Source organism: Balaenoptera musculus, chromosome 18 (genome assembly GCF_009873245.2).
Source record: "Balaenoptera musculus isolate JJ_BM4_2016_0621 chromosome 18, mBalMus1.pri.v3, whole genome shotgun sequence".
Taxonomy (NCBI): domain Eukaryota; kingdom Metazoa; phylum Chordata; class Mammalia; order Artiodactyla; family Balaenopteridae; genus Balaenoptera; species Balaenoptera musculus.
In genome coordinates this window covers 27948230-27962927 of record NC_045802.1, presented here as the reverse complement: position 1 = coordinate 27962927, position 14698 = coordinate 27948230, and the positions used below count along the sequence as shown (strand labels likewise).

The window sequence follows — 14698 nt, the reverse complement described above, 5'->3', positions numbered from 1 at the left end:
CTTTCAAAAACAATATAACATATAAGTGTGTTCTCTTGACAACTGCCATGGTTTCTATATTCAAGGAAATATGTTATTTTCATCAGAAATAGGTATCAGATCATTTTAAGATTTCCTGGAACAAACCTTAAAAAGGGTTTTTTTTTCTTTACTTCCATCCCTGCTCCTTTCTACCCCAACTCTCTCTTGCTTTTTCCTTATTATTTTCCCAGCTCCTTCCCACAAGAAAGCACTCAGCTCATTTTAATGCCAAAGGTAGGCAAACTGAGGTCACCAATATAGTTTCTGAAAGGGAAGAAGTCTGCTCATTCATGCAAGATAATTCCTTCTTTTGCTTTGCTGTCTCAAAGAATGATGATAACTCAAATGATGGTGAAAGCTCAACCTCTTCAGGATGTGACTTTATTTTAGCATTTCATTTTAAATTGTGGTCTGTACCACAGAATCTTAATCAAGTACTTTGAGAAACTTTTGGTGGAGTAACGCTTCTAGCAGTGGTACAATTCACGTTAGGTTTTCTGTATTAATTAGAGCAATATGATTGGCTAGGCCTAGGATGATATAATGTCTGTTTTATGCACTGCAGCTGGGTTAAAAATGGTTGGATATGCAATGAGGAGAAGCAGGGGTTATGATGTGAAAATTTACTTCACTGATTTGAATATTTATCTTATTGTAGACCTCCTAGGAGATTTCAAGTTTAACTCAACATATGGTCTGTAAATTTAAAATTAAATTTATTTGTATAAAGTTGACACAATAGGAATTAAGCTCAAATGAAGGATATAAGCATATGGTGGATTTTCCACTAATTGAGAGACATGCTATGAGAAGTAAGTAGAAGAGGGGTTTGGTAGCTGTAGTTTCATTTTTATGACTATGTAACTGAACAAATTACTTATATTCTTATTTGGTTGTTATTCTAAAGTGGAGGTGAAAAATTTTTTTTTACTAAAACACATTTAAGGAAATAATTGTTCTACTTAAAACGTATGTAGATTTTTATATAGGTATATATTTCCATATATATAAACATGCATTTACACACTCAGGCATTTATACACATACATATTTCTGCTTGCCCAATGGATATTCCTCTTTTTTTCAGCTTTTTGAAGTGTAATTGACACATAAAATTGTAAGATATTTAAATTGTACAATGTGATGATTCAACTTACATATACATTGTGAGATATTCCCCTTTAATAAGATAGTAAATTTCCACCTGGTAGGAATCTCTCATCTCTGGACATCTTTGGTGGGAGGCATTACTGAACCTACCACACACCGCCCAGTAACTATTCAGCTTTCCCTAACCTAGCTTCTGCTCCCATCACTCCACGAATAAATAAATTCACCAAGGATCTGAGTATCTTAAATGCAGAAACTGTTTTCAGTTCTCATATTCTTCCTAGCAACTGAATCAGTTGACAACTTTTTTCCAAGAGAAGTTTTCTCCTTGAAACATTCTCTTTCCTTAGCTTCCTTGACACTATACTCTCATGGATTCACTGGTTCCATTTTCCTTTTACTTATGTTTCCTACTTAACCATATTCAAACAAAGAACACACATTCCAGGACTGATTCTTACTCATAAACATGGTGACTGTATTTTCCTCTTATTTTCCCACTTTCTACCTGGTTGTTCTCAGAAATGTAGACACAGGCTTTAATCTGAATGGTTTATTTGTTGTAAATTAAACATTGAGTGGAATGGCTAAGGGTCATGAGCTTTCCAGACAGTACAAAAATTTTTATTTCTGCTTGGTAAAGTGACAGAACAACAAAATAGATATTCTGCCACCCTTTGTCCAAGCTTCTTCACTTCTGGCTACATCCAGGTTCCTTCCTGATTTAGCTAATACAGCCAGGTCCACTACATCAAAGAATAGCTCTGAACAAACTCTGCCAGCTTCCTGAACAATATAGTCATCACACAAGATTTAGGCCTCCAAAATAACTGTTTCTGAATACTGAGATTACAAGAGTTCTATTTCCTTTGTACCTAGATCATTTCCCTGGGCTTTCTTATAAGTCAACAGTGTGTGTAGAATTCTACTAAGAAAAATGGTGATAGCAGAGTCGTCCAACAGTCTGTTTTCTCACTTCATTTTCCATGATTCCTCCCTCGCACTTGTGAGAGGAGACATGGGTTCTCTCTGGGTGTTTTTTGGTTTGTTTTTTTTTTTTAAATCTGTTTGTTTTTTTGATTGTTTCCATTTCTAGCCTACAAATTTTGGGCTGTGAGGTGAAGCTTTTCTTCTATTTCTGTGGCTGTAATGAGATTTTTCTGTTGGCTGGGAAATTTTCTTTTGGTATTTCAACACCAATCTTGGAACAAAAGAGTTGGATATCTCTGTTCAAGCTGCTGCTATTTTGGAAACACCACCACACACTAGAACTTTTTTTTTTTTTTTTTGATACATGACTTTTGCCAATTTTTTTTCAATGTGCATGCCAAAGAAAATTAGAGGGATCTCTACTATCAAGCTGTGTGATTCTTTATCATCAGTTCTTAAATGTGACTTACAGTTTCCCTTTGTATAATCCAGGATAAAATGTATTCCTTTAAATAGTTCAGAAAGTGTTTTGAGATCTACAGTGAAAAGAAGCCCTAGCACTCATACATGAATGAATTTATAATATTCATTTGGGCAGCAATTCAAGTATGTAGTTTGTAAATAAATGAGAAGGAGTAAAATATTTTGGAGAAGAGATTCAAACATACCTCAAAAACAATGAGAGTTAATAGAAAATAAGATAAAGTGTACATGTAAAACATACATATATACATATACATTTGAAAAAAAAGAGAGCCACAGTATTTTTATACAGATTTTTGATTTTAGAATAAGTGAAAGCAAATCATTTTTATGGGAGTGCTGATTTTCCTCATTAAGGCCTGATTTGGAACTTATGGAAAAAATGTGATTTGATGTGATAAAAATGTGATAGGAATGGAAAGTGGATTTTCCATTCCTATTCCACAAGGTACATTGTGGCTCTGAAATTTATTATACAAAATTTCAAAAATGGCTCTCAGAGAAAGAGAAATAGCACATCCTTGCAACAGAAAGAAAATCTGTTGGAAACTGATATTTCTATTCTAGGATACTTTAATCCAACTGGCTGTGTGTGTGAAATAATGAGCCCAAGTGTCAACAGACATTTTTCTCCAGTAGCAAAGGTCACAAGCCTTCAGTTGCCCACACGGCAACTGTTTTGCTTTCAGGGTACATGAGCCTCATTTGAAAAGTCTTTCTGTGTGATGGCTACTCTGTCTTCCTTAGAACACAACAAATCTCAAGGGTGAGGGTGGCACATCCCAATGCTGAATTTGGACAGAAATCTTAAGAAATACCATTTTATGGACAATTGCAAAATGGCATTTGGCCATTTCAAGTAATATCCCAGTACAGCTCCACTTCAAGTGTGGTGTCATTTTAGATAATGGTTAAATACAATTTATTTTTTCCCCAAACGCTGGGAAGTCTAATTCAATTATACATTTAAATGACCTATGAAATGTTGTGATAGTTAAATTTATGTGTCAATGTGACTGGGTAACAGGGTACCCAGATTGAACGTTATATCTAGGTATTTCTAGATTGGATTACCATTTAAATTGGTGGACTCAGTAAAGTAGATTGCCCTCCCCAATGTGGGTAACATCATCCAAAGCATTGAGGGCCTGAATAGAACAAAAAAAAGAGGAAGGGAGGATTTACCCCTGTCTGCCTGCCTGCTGAGCTGTGCCCTCCATCTCCTCCTGTCCTTGGACCAGACTACTGGTTTTATTTCTCTGGAGAACGCTGATTAATACAAGTATGCAAGAATATTATACTTTTTGTGCTAGCTAAATAATATAAGTAGATGAAAAATTTAAATATCTCTGGTGCAGTTTAAGGAGAATTAAATAGGATCTCCTGCTGACAATTATGCACCTGCCAAAGCCTCACCTTCATCATCACTAGGGCCTTGCTGTTATTTCAAAATTTAACAATTTCAGATCTATTTCTTTGAATCTGTGGGTACATCTCTAGTATGATTGTTAAAATATAAAGGTAGCAATATGTGATATATCATCTTATTATTTGTCATCCTGAGAGTAATTAGAAAGGGTAACAACCTCAGTGCTACTTAGAGTTATGGGAACAGAGGAGTATGATAGAAACACAGAGAGTGTAGAGGGCAAATTTTGTCTTGTGAAATAAAATTAATATTTTATGGCAAGACAAGAAAAATCTAAACATAAAAATTTTGCTTTGCCCTTTGCCCTCCTCTTCCCCCCACATTGTGCATTGTGTATGTGCATTATGTATCAACCAGACCTCCCACATCATCAGGAGTATCTGCTCAACCATAAAGAGCAACATTTTCCTAGCATCAACAAGACAACTCCTTAAAAGATAATATCCCTTCTTGATCTTGTAAGCGGTCACATAACTCACTGCAATGATGCTTAGATCTGGATTATGTAAACTGTCAATAATACATCATTTGACGTATAGCCCTCTGTCTCAAAAAACTTATGTAACTCTGCCTTGACTTCTAAAGGATGAGACAGTTCTCATTCTCAGAACTTTCTGAGATGCTCTGCCCTTGTTATAATCCTCAAATTTGGCTTGAATAAAATTTTCCATTTCTTTCTTAGATCAACTTGTTAATTTTTTGTTGACAGTTTCTATCACAATTTTCCTGGAGAACTGACTCTAATTGTTATAACTGCAGAGTCAATGTCACAAAATGATGAAGAGTATCAGTTCTAGAACCAAATTGCCAAGGTTTGAATTTGGGCTAGAACAATTTCTAGTTGTGTGAATTTGGCTGTTATTTAACTTCTTTCTGCCACTGTTTCCTCATTTTTAAAATGTGGATGATGATAATGCATTCCTTACAGGGTTATTGTAAATATTAAATATATTAACAAGTAAAAAATGTAACAGTGCATGGCTCATTTTAATTAAGATGTAAATGTTAGAAACTTTCAAAAAATAATGAATATTAATAATATATACATGGCTATTGAGCTACATATTGCTTAGACTGAAATCTGCCAAGAACATATAGCATATATATATTTATTTATTTATTTCATTATACATTTATATAAATTTATAGATATATATTAATGATAGTACTTTCTGCAAATGGATTCCCAGTAATATTGTTCTGGCTTGTTTTACTTATGTTTATATATGAATTTGAGACTTCTACACATACACAAAAAAAAATCAATGAATGCTTACCAAGTTGTGTTTAAGTGTATGCCATTTTAAGATCTTTCTAAGCATCTTAACTCCACAGACTAGTATAACTGTGAGCATATGTTCCCATCCCTTTATGACATATTAAACATTTTTAATTTAAACTTAACAGTTTTCAATTTATTTAGCTCATATTTTCATGCAGCTTTCATCTACTTAGAGATAAAACATGTACTGTACATATGTTTAATTATTTCAAATTCCAAGAAACACATAAATTTTATAGTGACATAAAATGTACTTTTCATAGTTTTTATTATTTATGTTCTATATAATTAAGAAGAAATAAAACTAACAAGAATAAAATAATTTTCCATCACTTCCCAACCATTAAACCATGTAGGCTTTATTTTTTTCTTCATTCTTCATTCAAATGTCATAAAATGATTTTATTTAGAAAAGATATCCTAATAATTTACTTGCATCATGATCTGCAATTACTGCAAAGCCATTTCTAATATTGGTGGTAGTAGGTAGAGTATAATTTTAATAATATTTTATGAAGCTGTCATCCAATGTTGGTTACTGAGCTTTATGGCTCCTTGTTGTGTTTGTAACAAATCGTTTTCTTCAGTGAAATACCGTAAATAATTGTAATGGATACTTCATCATTTTCATTTATTTCATATTGGTTTACTTAGGTTATTATGTATATACTGTTTGATGCTTTACCTGTCTTTATTATACCTACTTTACCAAATCAAGTACTGTACATATATATGCATTCATACTTATCTCAGTTATACATTTCATGACTGAATTTTCATATAAAATAACCTCAGAATAAAAGTCCTTTCTTTCTTTCTATATTCAATATCTCTATATCTAATACATAAGTGTGTGTTATCCAAGGTCTCAATCTAAGTTTTTAAACTTACTAGGAGATGCGACCATGTCAAAGTAGAGCCAAATGACTTGAGGTCTGGTAAACAATTTAATCCTCACAACAAAGAATCTATGAGCAAGACAAGCCAGGTGCTAATTTTCCTACTTAAAATGTGAGAGAGCAGACACACTTTAAAGATTTTAAAATTTGAATCCCATGGAAGAAAATGGACATATTCAATTGAACACTAAGAATCAAAAGACATTTTTATATCAGAAATCATCCAATAAGATGGCAAAAATTAGTGCTAACACAAGAGTATTTACAATAAGTGTAAATGGGGTATATTAGTTTCCTAGGACTACTGTAACAAATTACTACAACTTGGGCTTAAAACAACAGAAATGTATTCTCTCTACAGTTCTGTAGTCCTGAAGTCTGATGTCAAGGTGTCAGAAGGGCTGTGCCCCTTCCAAAGGCTCTGTTCCTTTCCTTTCCCAGCTTCTGGTGGATCCAGGCATTCCTTGAATTGTTGTTGCATCAATCCAATTTCTACCTCCATGGTCACATTGCCTCTCTTTGTCTTATGTCTTGTACTCTGTGTGTTTGTCCTAAACCTTCCTCAGGCTTTCCCTTAAGATATATATGATCACACTTGTGGTTCACCTGGATAATTCAAGATATATTTCTCTTTTCAAGAGCCCTAACTTAATCACATTTTTTTTTTTCAGTAATATTCACAGGTCCTGGGGATTTGGATGTAGATATGTCATTTTGAGGACCATCATTTAGTCCATTACATAAGGAAGCCCCATCAATCAGAAGAGATATTACATAAGGGAAAAAATCCAACATATTGTCTGTAAGAAATTCACTGAACTAAAAAGGATACATAATTCTGAAACTACATTGTTAAAGCCAAATACAACAGGCAAACATAAACCTCAAAATAACTCAATACAGAAGAAATTTTAATATTAAATTATATATAATTTAAGCTAAATTATCATAAGTAGTAATACTTTAAATACTTGTAAATGAAAAAGATTTAAAAGTTATAACAGCTTTAAATATATATACACCTTATATACATAGCCTCTGATAGTATTAAAAAAAAAACTAAAATATTGAAGATGGAAAGAGCAAATAAACTATTGTAGTTTTAAATTTACCTCTCACAAAGAGAGGTGCTAATCACATAATAAAAAGGAAAGGTATATACAAAATTACTACAATGTTATTAATATGCTTGAGACAAGAAAATATGGAATAGAGAGAAACTTTCTTAACTTGGCCCAGTGTGTAAATAAAAAAATTAATAACAAATGTTATTTCTTGTTTTTTTTTTTCCATTTGTGGTAAGGGTACTTAACATTATACCTACCCCTTTAGCAATTTTTTAAGTATACAATATTGTATTTTTAACCAGAGACCCTATGTTTGTTTTTCAGTAGATCTGCAGAAATTTTACCTTGTATAAATGAAACTTTGTATCCCTTCATTGACATCTCCTCATCTTCCCTTCTTCCTAGCCCTTGGAAAGTACCATTGTACTCTCTACTTTTATGTTTGATTAACAAACATGATTCTTAATGAAAAATTATTGGAAATATTTCCCATAGGATCTGAAACAAGATAAAGATTCTTATTGCCACTACTAATAAACTTAAGATTAGAATTTACAGGCAGAAAAATTATTTTTAAAAATAAGATATAACAGCTACAAAAATTGGTAGGCAAAAGTCAAAGTACTATTATTTGTACATGTTATGATTATCTATATAGAAACCTCAATTGGATCAAAAGACATTTCTAGAACTCTGAAAAAATTTAGCAAATGTCTTGTATGAAAGATCAATTTATAAAACCATCTGTATTTTTCTGCACCATCAATAGTTAATTAAAATATAATAGAAAATGAGATATTATTCATAACATCAGGAAAAAAATAGTAAAAATAGTTTTTCTTATCATAGGCAAACGATAATGCCATGGTTTAAGCAAGACAGAGTGAAATTGACTGGTACAAGATCTTATAATGAGTGTAGTGGGCTGCATGGTGACCCCTCCCCCCAAAATATAGGTCATGTCCTAATTTCTGGACCCGTAAGTATTACCTTATATGGTAAAATAGTGACTATTAGCTTATGTGGCAAAAATAGTGGTTAAGAACCTGGAAAGGAAGAGATTATCCTGGATTATGAAAGTGGGCCCTAAATGCCATCACAAGTAAAACAGAGGCAGAGGAAAATTTTATACACAGTTACACAAAGGAGAAAGTGATATGAAGATGGAGCAGAGAGAGATGCAGCCATGAGTCAAGGAAAGACAAAAGCAACAATAAACTGTGAAAGACTGCAGTCCTACTGACACCTTGATTTCAATTCCGGCCCCCAGAACTGGGAGGGAGTACATTTCTCTTATTTTAAACTACTCTGTGATAATTTGTTACAAGTGGTTCTAAAGGATGTGTTTTCTTAGCAGATTCTTGGTTTTCTGGAATTGGTTCTCTAATCTGATTAGAGGTACATATTACTCTATTTCCACTAATAAAGAGAACATTGGTAGCCCATGGTGGGGTGCAGCATTAGAGATGCACAAAATATCACCATTGGGATCTGTTAACAAATACATATATATATATATATATATATATATATATATGGTAAGACTCTCTAGGTAACTATGTATTTCATACTTTAGAACATTTGGCTTAAAATAAGGAGTATACTGAGAGTGGCTGGTTGTTCCTAACTGCAGTGGAGAAACTGGGAGAAAGAAGGGATGAGCACATCAAATTACTAGTTTAAGCCCTGAGTACATTACCTGAAAGCTTCTATTCTGCCCTGAAACAAACCCTGTTTCCTGTGGCTATAGGACTGATATTCTAAAAACAATTACAGTGTCACATCCTGTGAATGGTAGATCATAACACAAACTGAATTCTTGACCATCTCAATAGGATATCTTCTGTTAAAGAGAGGGCATTCATTAGGAAGGAATGGGATCTTGAAAATTGGAATGGCAAGATCCTGGTGAATCTGTGAACATTGAACCCCTAAATTCTGTTGAGTCTTCTTTGATAATAAAAGCAGTCTTTCTTTCACTACAGACTGAGGAGGTTAACCGTGATTTGCCTGAAGAAACTAATGACCTATTTTGAAGTGGTTGCCTTTGAAGACATTGCTGATTCTTCTCAGGACCCATCCACAACATCTCTCTTAGCTTCTAGACCTATAACTACACTCAAGTCCCAGCAGGTCATAAAGGGTGAAGTAAAACATGTTTCCTACAAGGAGGTATACTGCATGCCAATGGATATAGACAGAAATCTGGGGAATATGTGTAGGAAAGGATAAAAAGAGTGAAGGAAAATGGTGAAAGGAATATATACTTGGTTCACTCTGGATTTATTAATATGGGCCAAGTAAGCAAAGGTTCTGGATTCAATTTTTCAGGTTGATGGGTTAGAAAGAGCTCTAACAGTGTGTTTGGTTGGTTGCCTGAAACATGGATCAAAAAATAGTTTATACTACATGAAGCTAAAATGCAAGAACTTCTCTGATATATACTGTAGAGGAAGGTGTTGAAAGGCTTAGGAATATTGGAATGTTAAAGTACATTAATCATGGAAGAGTTGCTCACCCACTTCAAGAGTGTCCAGAAAACACACCTTTCACATTACTTTGAGAAATCATTTGTGAGGTGAGCCTCAGCATCTTTGAAGAGATCTTTGGTATCTCTTCTCTGTAGGCCAGAAATTACAGTGGAAAGTGCTGCTAGTGCACAGAGATCCTTACGTACAATGGTGGTAACTGGATCCCAGAGTGGCAGGAAACAATGGGCAGAACTCAGTCACCAGAGACAAGGTGAGTCTGGTTGCCATAATGGACAGTGGAGTCAAAGCAGTAACCAGAATAGTTGAGAAAGAGATAGGGAGTCTATGAAATTCTGACTTTATGAAATGTAATCAGAGCTTTAGATTGAGTTAGACAAAAGTCTAACTTTAATCACCAAAACAGAGAACTATGTCCCCTCCATCAATTCTCAGATGTGAACCCATTTATAGACCCAGAATTTCTTGAATGAAAAGGCTAACTCCTCTTGAGAAAGAATCCAGCTACATCACCAAAATTCATACTGTCAATCTTTCTCCCAGGCTTCTTGAAAGGGACATATGCCCTTTTACCAGATTTACTAAGGACTGGGGAAAAGGAAATGTTCAGATTTTTTGAGGATTACTGAATATTGGCTCTGAAATGACACTAATTCCAGGAGATCTATAAGTCATTGTGGTCTATTACTCAGAGTAGGGGTTTATTAAGGTCAGGTGATCAATAGTGTTTTAGCTCAGGTCCATCTTACGTTGGGTCTAGTGGGTCCCTGAGTCCATCCTGTGGTTATTTCTCCAGTTCTAAATGGTTTAATTGGAAGAATCCACACACTGGTTCCTTTACCTGTGGAGTGAGGTAGGAAAGCCCAAATGGAAACCCACTAGGACTGCCTCTAATTAGGATAAGTAGTTAACCAAAAGCCATGTCACATTTATGAAAGTATTTCTGAGATTACTGCCACTATCAGGGACTTGAGAGGTGCAGAGGTATTGATTCCCACTGCATCCCTATTCAACTTGCCTTATTTATCCTGTGCAGAAAACAGATGGATTTTGAAGAGTGACAGTGGATTTTTGTAAAATTAACCAAATGGTGGCTCCAATTGCAGCTGCTCTTCCAGATGTGATTTCATCGCTTCAGCAAATTAACACATCCCCTGGTACCTGGTATGCAGCCAGTGCTTCTTTCTTGATACCCAGTAGTAAAAAAATACAAGAAGCAGTTTGCTCTCACTGTTCTACCCCAAGGGCTATCTCCAGCCTTAACATTATAATTTAGTCTTTAGGGACCTTGATCAAATTTCCATTTCCCAAGACATGACATTAGTTTATCATATTGGTGAGATTGTGCTGATTAGATGTAATGAGCAAGAAGTAGCAACTACTCTAGACTTAATGTTAAGATATTTGCATGTCAAAAACTGAAAAATCAATTCCACAAAAACTCAGTAGACTTCCACTTCAGTAAAATGTCCAGGGGTCCTGCGGTGGAGGGCATTTCAAGACACCTCTTCTAAAGTGAAGGATAAGTTGTCACATCTGTCCCTTTCTATAACCAAAAAAGGAGGCTCCATGTCTAGTTGGCATCTTTGGATTTTGGAGGCAAAATATCCCTCACTTGGGTGTGTTACAGTGAGCCATTTATCCAGTGACCTGAGGAATGCTAGTTTTGATTGGGGCCCAGAACAAGAGAAGACTGTACAACAGGTCCAGGCTGTCAAGCCAGGTGCTCTGCCACGTGGGCCATAAGATACAGGAGATACCGAAATTCAAATTACTAACATGTTTATAAGGAAATGCTCATTCTCACTAAGGATTAAAGTAGTGTAAATAGAAAAGGAATAAGTTAAGAATTTATGAACACCAGATTGGCAAAAGATAGAAAGTCAGATAACATCAAGTTTTGATAAATATATGGAGAAAAATGCATAGTGTGCAGTAAAGAGTGTAACTTAGATGATTAGCCATCATAGAGAGAATTTTGAAAGTAATTATTAAAATTAAGTATACCTAGAACCTCTAACACCCCTATCACTAGTATCAGTCTGAAAAAATATATATTTGCACATTTATTGCATCATTTTTTTCTGGTAGAGGGAGTTGGAGACAACCTAAGTTCTCATCACTAGAGAACTAAAGCAAATGTGAAATATGCAGTGTTAAGAACACGAACTCAATGTACTCTCAGAAGTACCAATAGATCTTATAGAGTATACTGCTGAGAGTAATAGATAAGAAAAATAATGAGCTCTCAAGCAGGACATCATTTCTGTAAATCAAAAATACATACAGAGACAAAGGAACATATTATATTTTAGAATAATGTATGTATCTAAAGGTATATATCAAACACATTCAAAAGGGTGTTTGTGTGAGGGAGAGGAATAGGAATACGATTGGGGAATATGGATGAGAAGGAAATAAGAAAAATTAAAATAAAACTAATAATAATTAATAACTGATAGTAGTGTGCAACAATCTGAAGAATTGACCAACTTAAATGTCTATTTAAATGAGAGAGATTTAAATGTCTATTTAAATGAGTCATTTAAATGAGAGAGAGAGAAAGCAAGAGATACAAACTACTGTTAGGAATTTTAAAATTAATAGTATATTTATATGTTTAGCAATGTATATTAACATTTTAAATGCATACCATTTACTCAACAACATATTTACAGCTATTTATTATAAGAGAATTAGGCTGTGGCCAAAGTTGTGTTATACAACATTTATCCAGAAAAGTGAAAAGATAGGAAACCTAAAACATACACTAATATGGGATTAGTTAATTATAGGAGTGGTTAAATAAAATATAAAAGACTTATTGAAAGCAAAGCTTACAGATTGTGGAGGTACTGAGCAAAATAAACATGGATTTTATTTTTATGTTAAAAAACTGATTACAAACTAGAATATACAGAATATATACAAATGTATGTAATATACATAAGAAATGACCTAATATGTAGAAGCAAATTCTGATAGTTGTTTTATCTTAATTATGAAAACTAAACAAACATGCATTAATGATTCAATAAAAAAGACAATTATTCAATTAAAATAATACAACTCTGATATATATCTTTCATCAAAAACTAGTAATCATTTAAGATATAAGTAGCTACGATATCTATACTTTTATAACAATTATTGAACTTTATTACTTCCATATTATTATTATTACTGTGAACTTCAGACATGTAACTTTTCAGTGGCTTATTAAATACTTACCGCATTGTTATGTAATGTTGATACAAGGTAAAAAAGGCATTTCTACCTTAGAGAAACCCATGGTAGGGACATGTATTTGTAAATAGATAAATTAGTACTAAAAGACAAAGACTCAACAAAGAAACATGGTCTAAGTGTTTCTGAATCCTGGAGATGTATTACTGTGTCCTATGTGTCCTTACTTATGAGGCAAAATAATATGGAAATAGAATAATCTGAGAGAATAATCTGAGGATGATGCTTGCTTTGGCAGCACATATACTAAAATTAGAATCATACAGAGAAGGTTAGCCTGGATCCTGTGCAAGGATTCTTGAAGTGTTCCATATTAAAAAAATAATAATAATCTGAGAATGATTAAGGCGGAATCTGAGATAAACCAACCTGGTTGTGCAATTGACTGGCCTCTTTAGGAACGGTCTTCCTTCCAGATCATGGTGTCCAAAGATATCATTTGCTATACCTTAAACGTAATAAAAGCAGTCACCTGTTGGAAAGTTTTTGTAAGTGTATTTAGGTAGAAGTGACACCCAACCAGTTTCTAAAGCTCTTTGGAAAATCCCATGCCCTTGAGTGAGAGAGATCGAAAAGGCAAAGCTGGGTGTAAGGACCCAGCATGATTGAGCTACATGGTACAAGTTAGAATTCAAGAAATCCCTCCACAATGGGGAAGAAGCACACAGAGGTGCTGAGTGTAACAGACTGAGGTTGTAAGGCCCACTCACTGTAGCCACAGCTGGTGTTAAGTTTGGCTTCAGTATGAAGAGTAAAGCTGCCAATTCAGATGTTATTAACACAAAGCAAAGAGCATCAATAAATATTTCTGAGAAAGGTGTTTAGTGAATGCTCTACTATATTTCACATTTCAAAAAAGTTCAAACCATAGTAGAACCAATGAACAATGCAATCGAAGAACAAAAAGTTAATATAGTCTTTCATTTTTTCAACAGATTGACAGTATATAAAAATCACTTATCAAAGAGACTCCTCTGAAGGGAACATGTAAAAGGGTGATTTTTTGGAAACAAAATAAAACTTGTTTTTGTATTTTCTCAGAATAAAAGCCTGGCAGTTCATTTGGGCTATTTTTTTTTTATGACTATTTGCAAGTGGAGACAATATTTTGTTTTTGTGGACTATCTCATTTTTAGCTAACAGACGTGTTAATAGAGTACTGCAAAACTGAGGTCCGTACATCTAACTATCCTCAAATACATTTCTAGCCATAATCCTTCAAAACTCCTTATAAAACTCACCTCCTTCATTGAATCTCACTTCATTTGATAGTCAATGAAGTGGGTATTATCAAATTAAAATATATCAGCATGCTTATAAACGTTAATTTGTTCTAATATGTGGTCTTCAGTAGGATTTCTAAGACTTTCATTTGATTAGCTTTTTAAATAAAATCTTTCAGCGCCTTAAGATTATTTTTATGGCTTATAATGTACATAACACACCCTCAAAATATATTGATTCTTGTAATAATATAAGATCCATGTACTTCATTTATGCCAGCTTACAGATCACCCTCAAGTGCTTTGATTTTACAGTTTTTCCCTGGCAGTTAATTTAAAGTTAGAACATTGGTCTTCCAAATCTGATGTTTGTGTGATTGGTGTATTGTAATGAAATTTTATTGACCTTTATCTTGTTTTTGTGCTCACTGGCTCATCAGATGCTGTGCTGTCAAAAAAAGAGCATTAACAACTTCTCTACCACTCTGTCTACAGTGTATCTTTTGCAAGAATATTGCT

General features: G+C 33.9%; 1 pseudogene; it reads left to right on the top strand.

The window, feature by feature from the left end:
• The first annotated feature begins 13182 nt into the window (after positions 1-13182).
• On the top strand, positions 13183-13274 carry LOC118884478 (annotated as a pseudogene).
• Positions 13275-14698: the final 1424 nt, after the last annotated feature.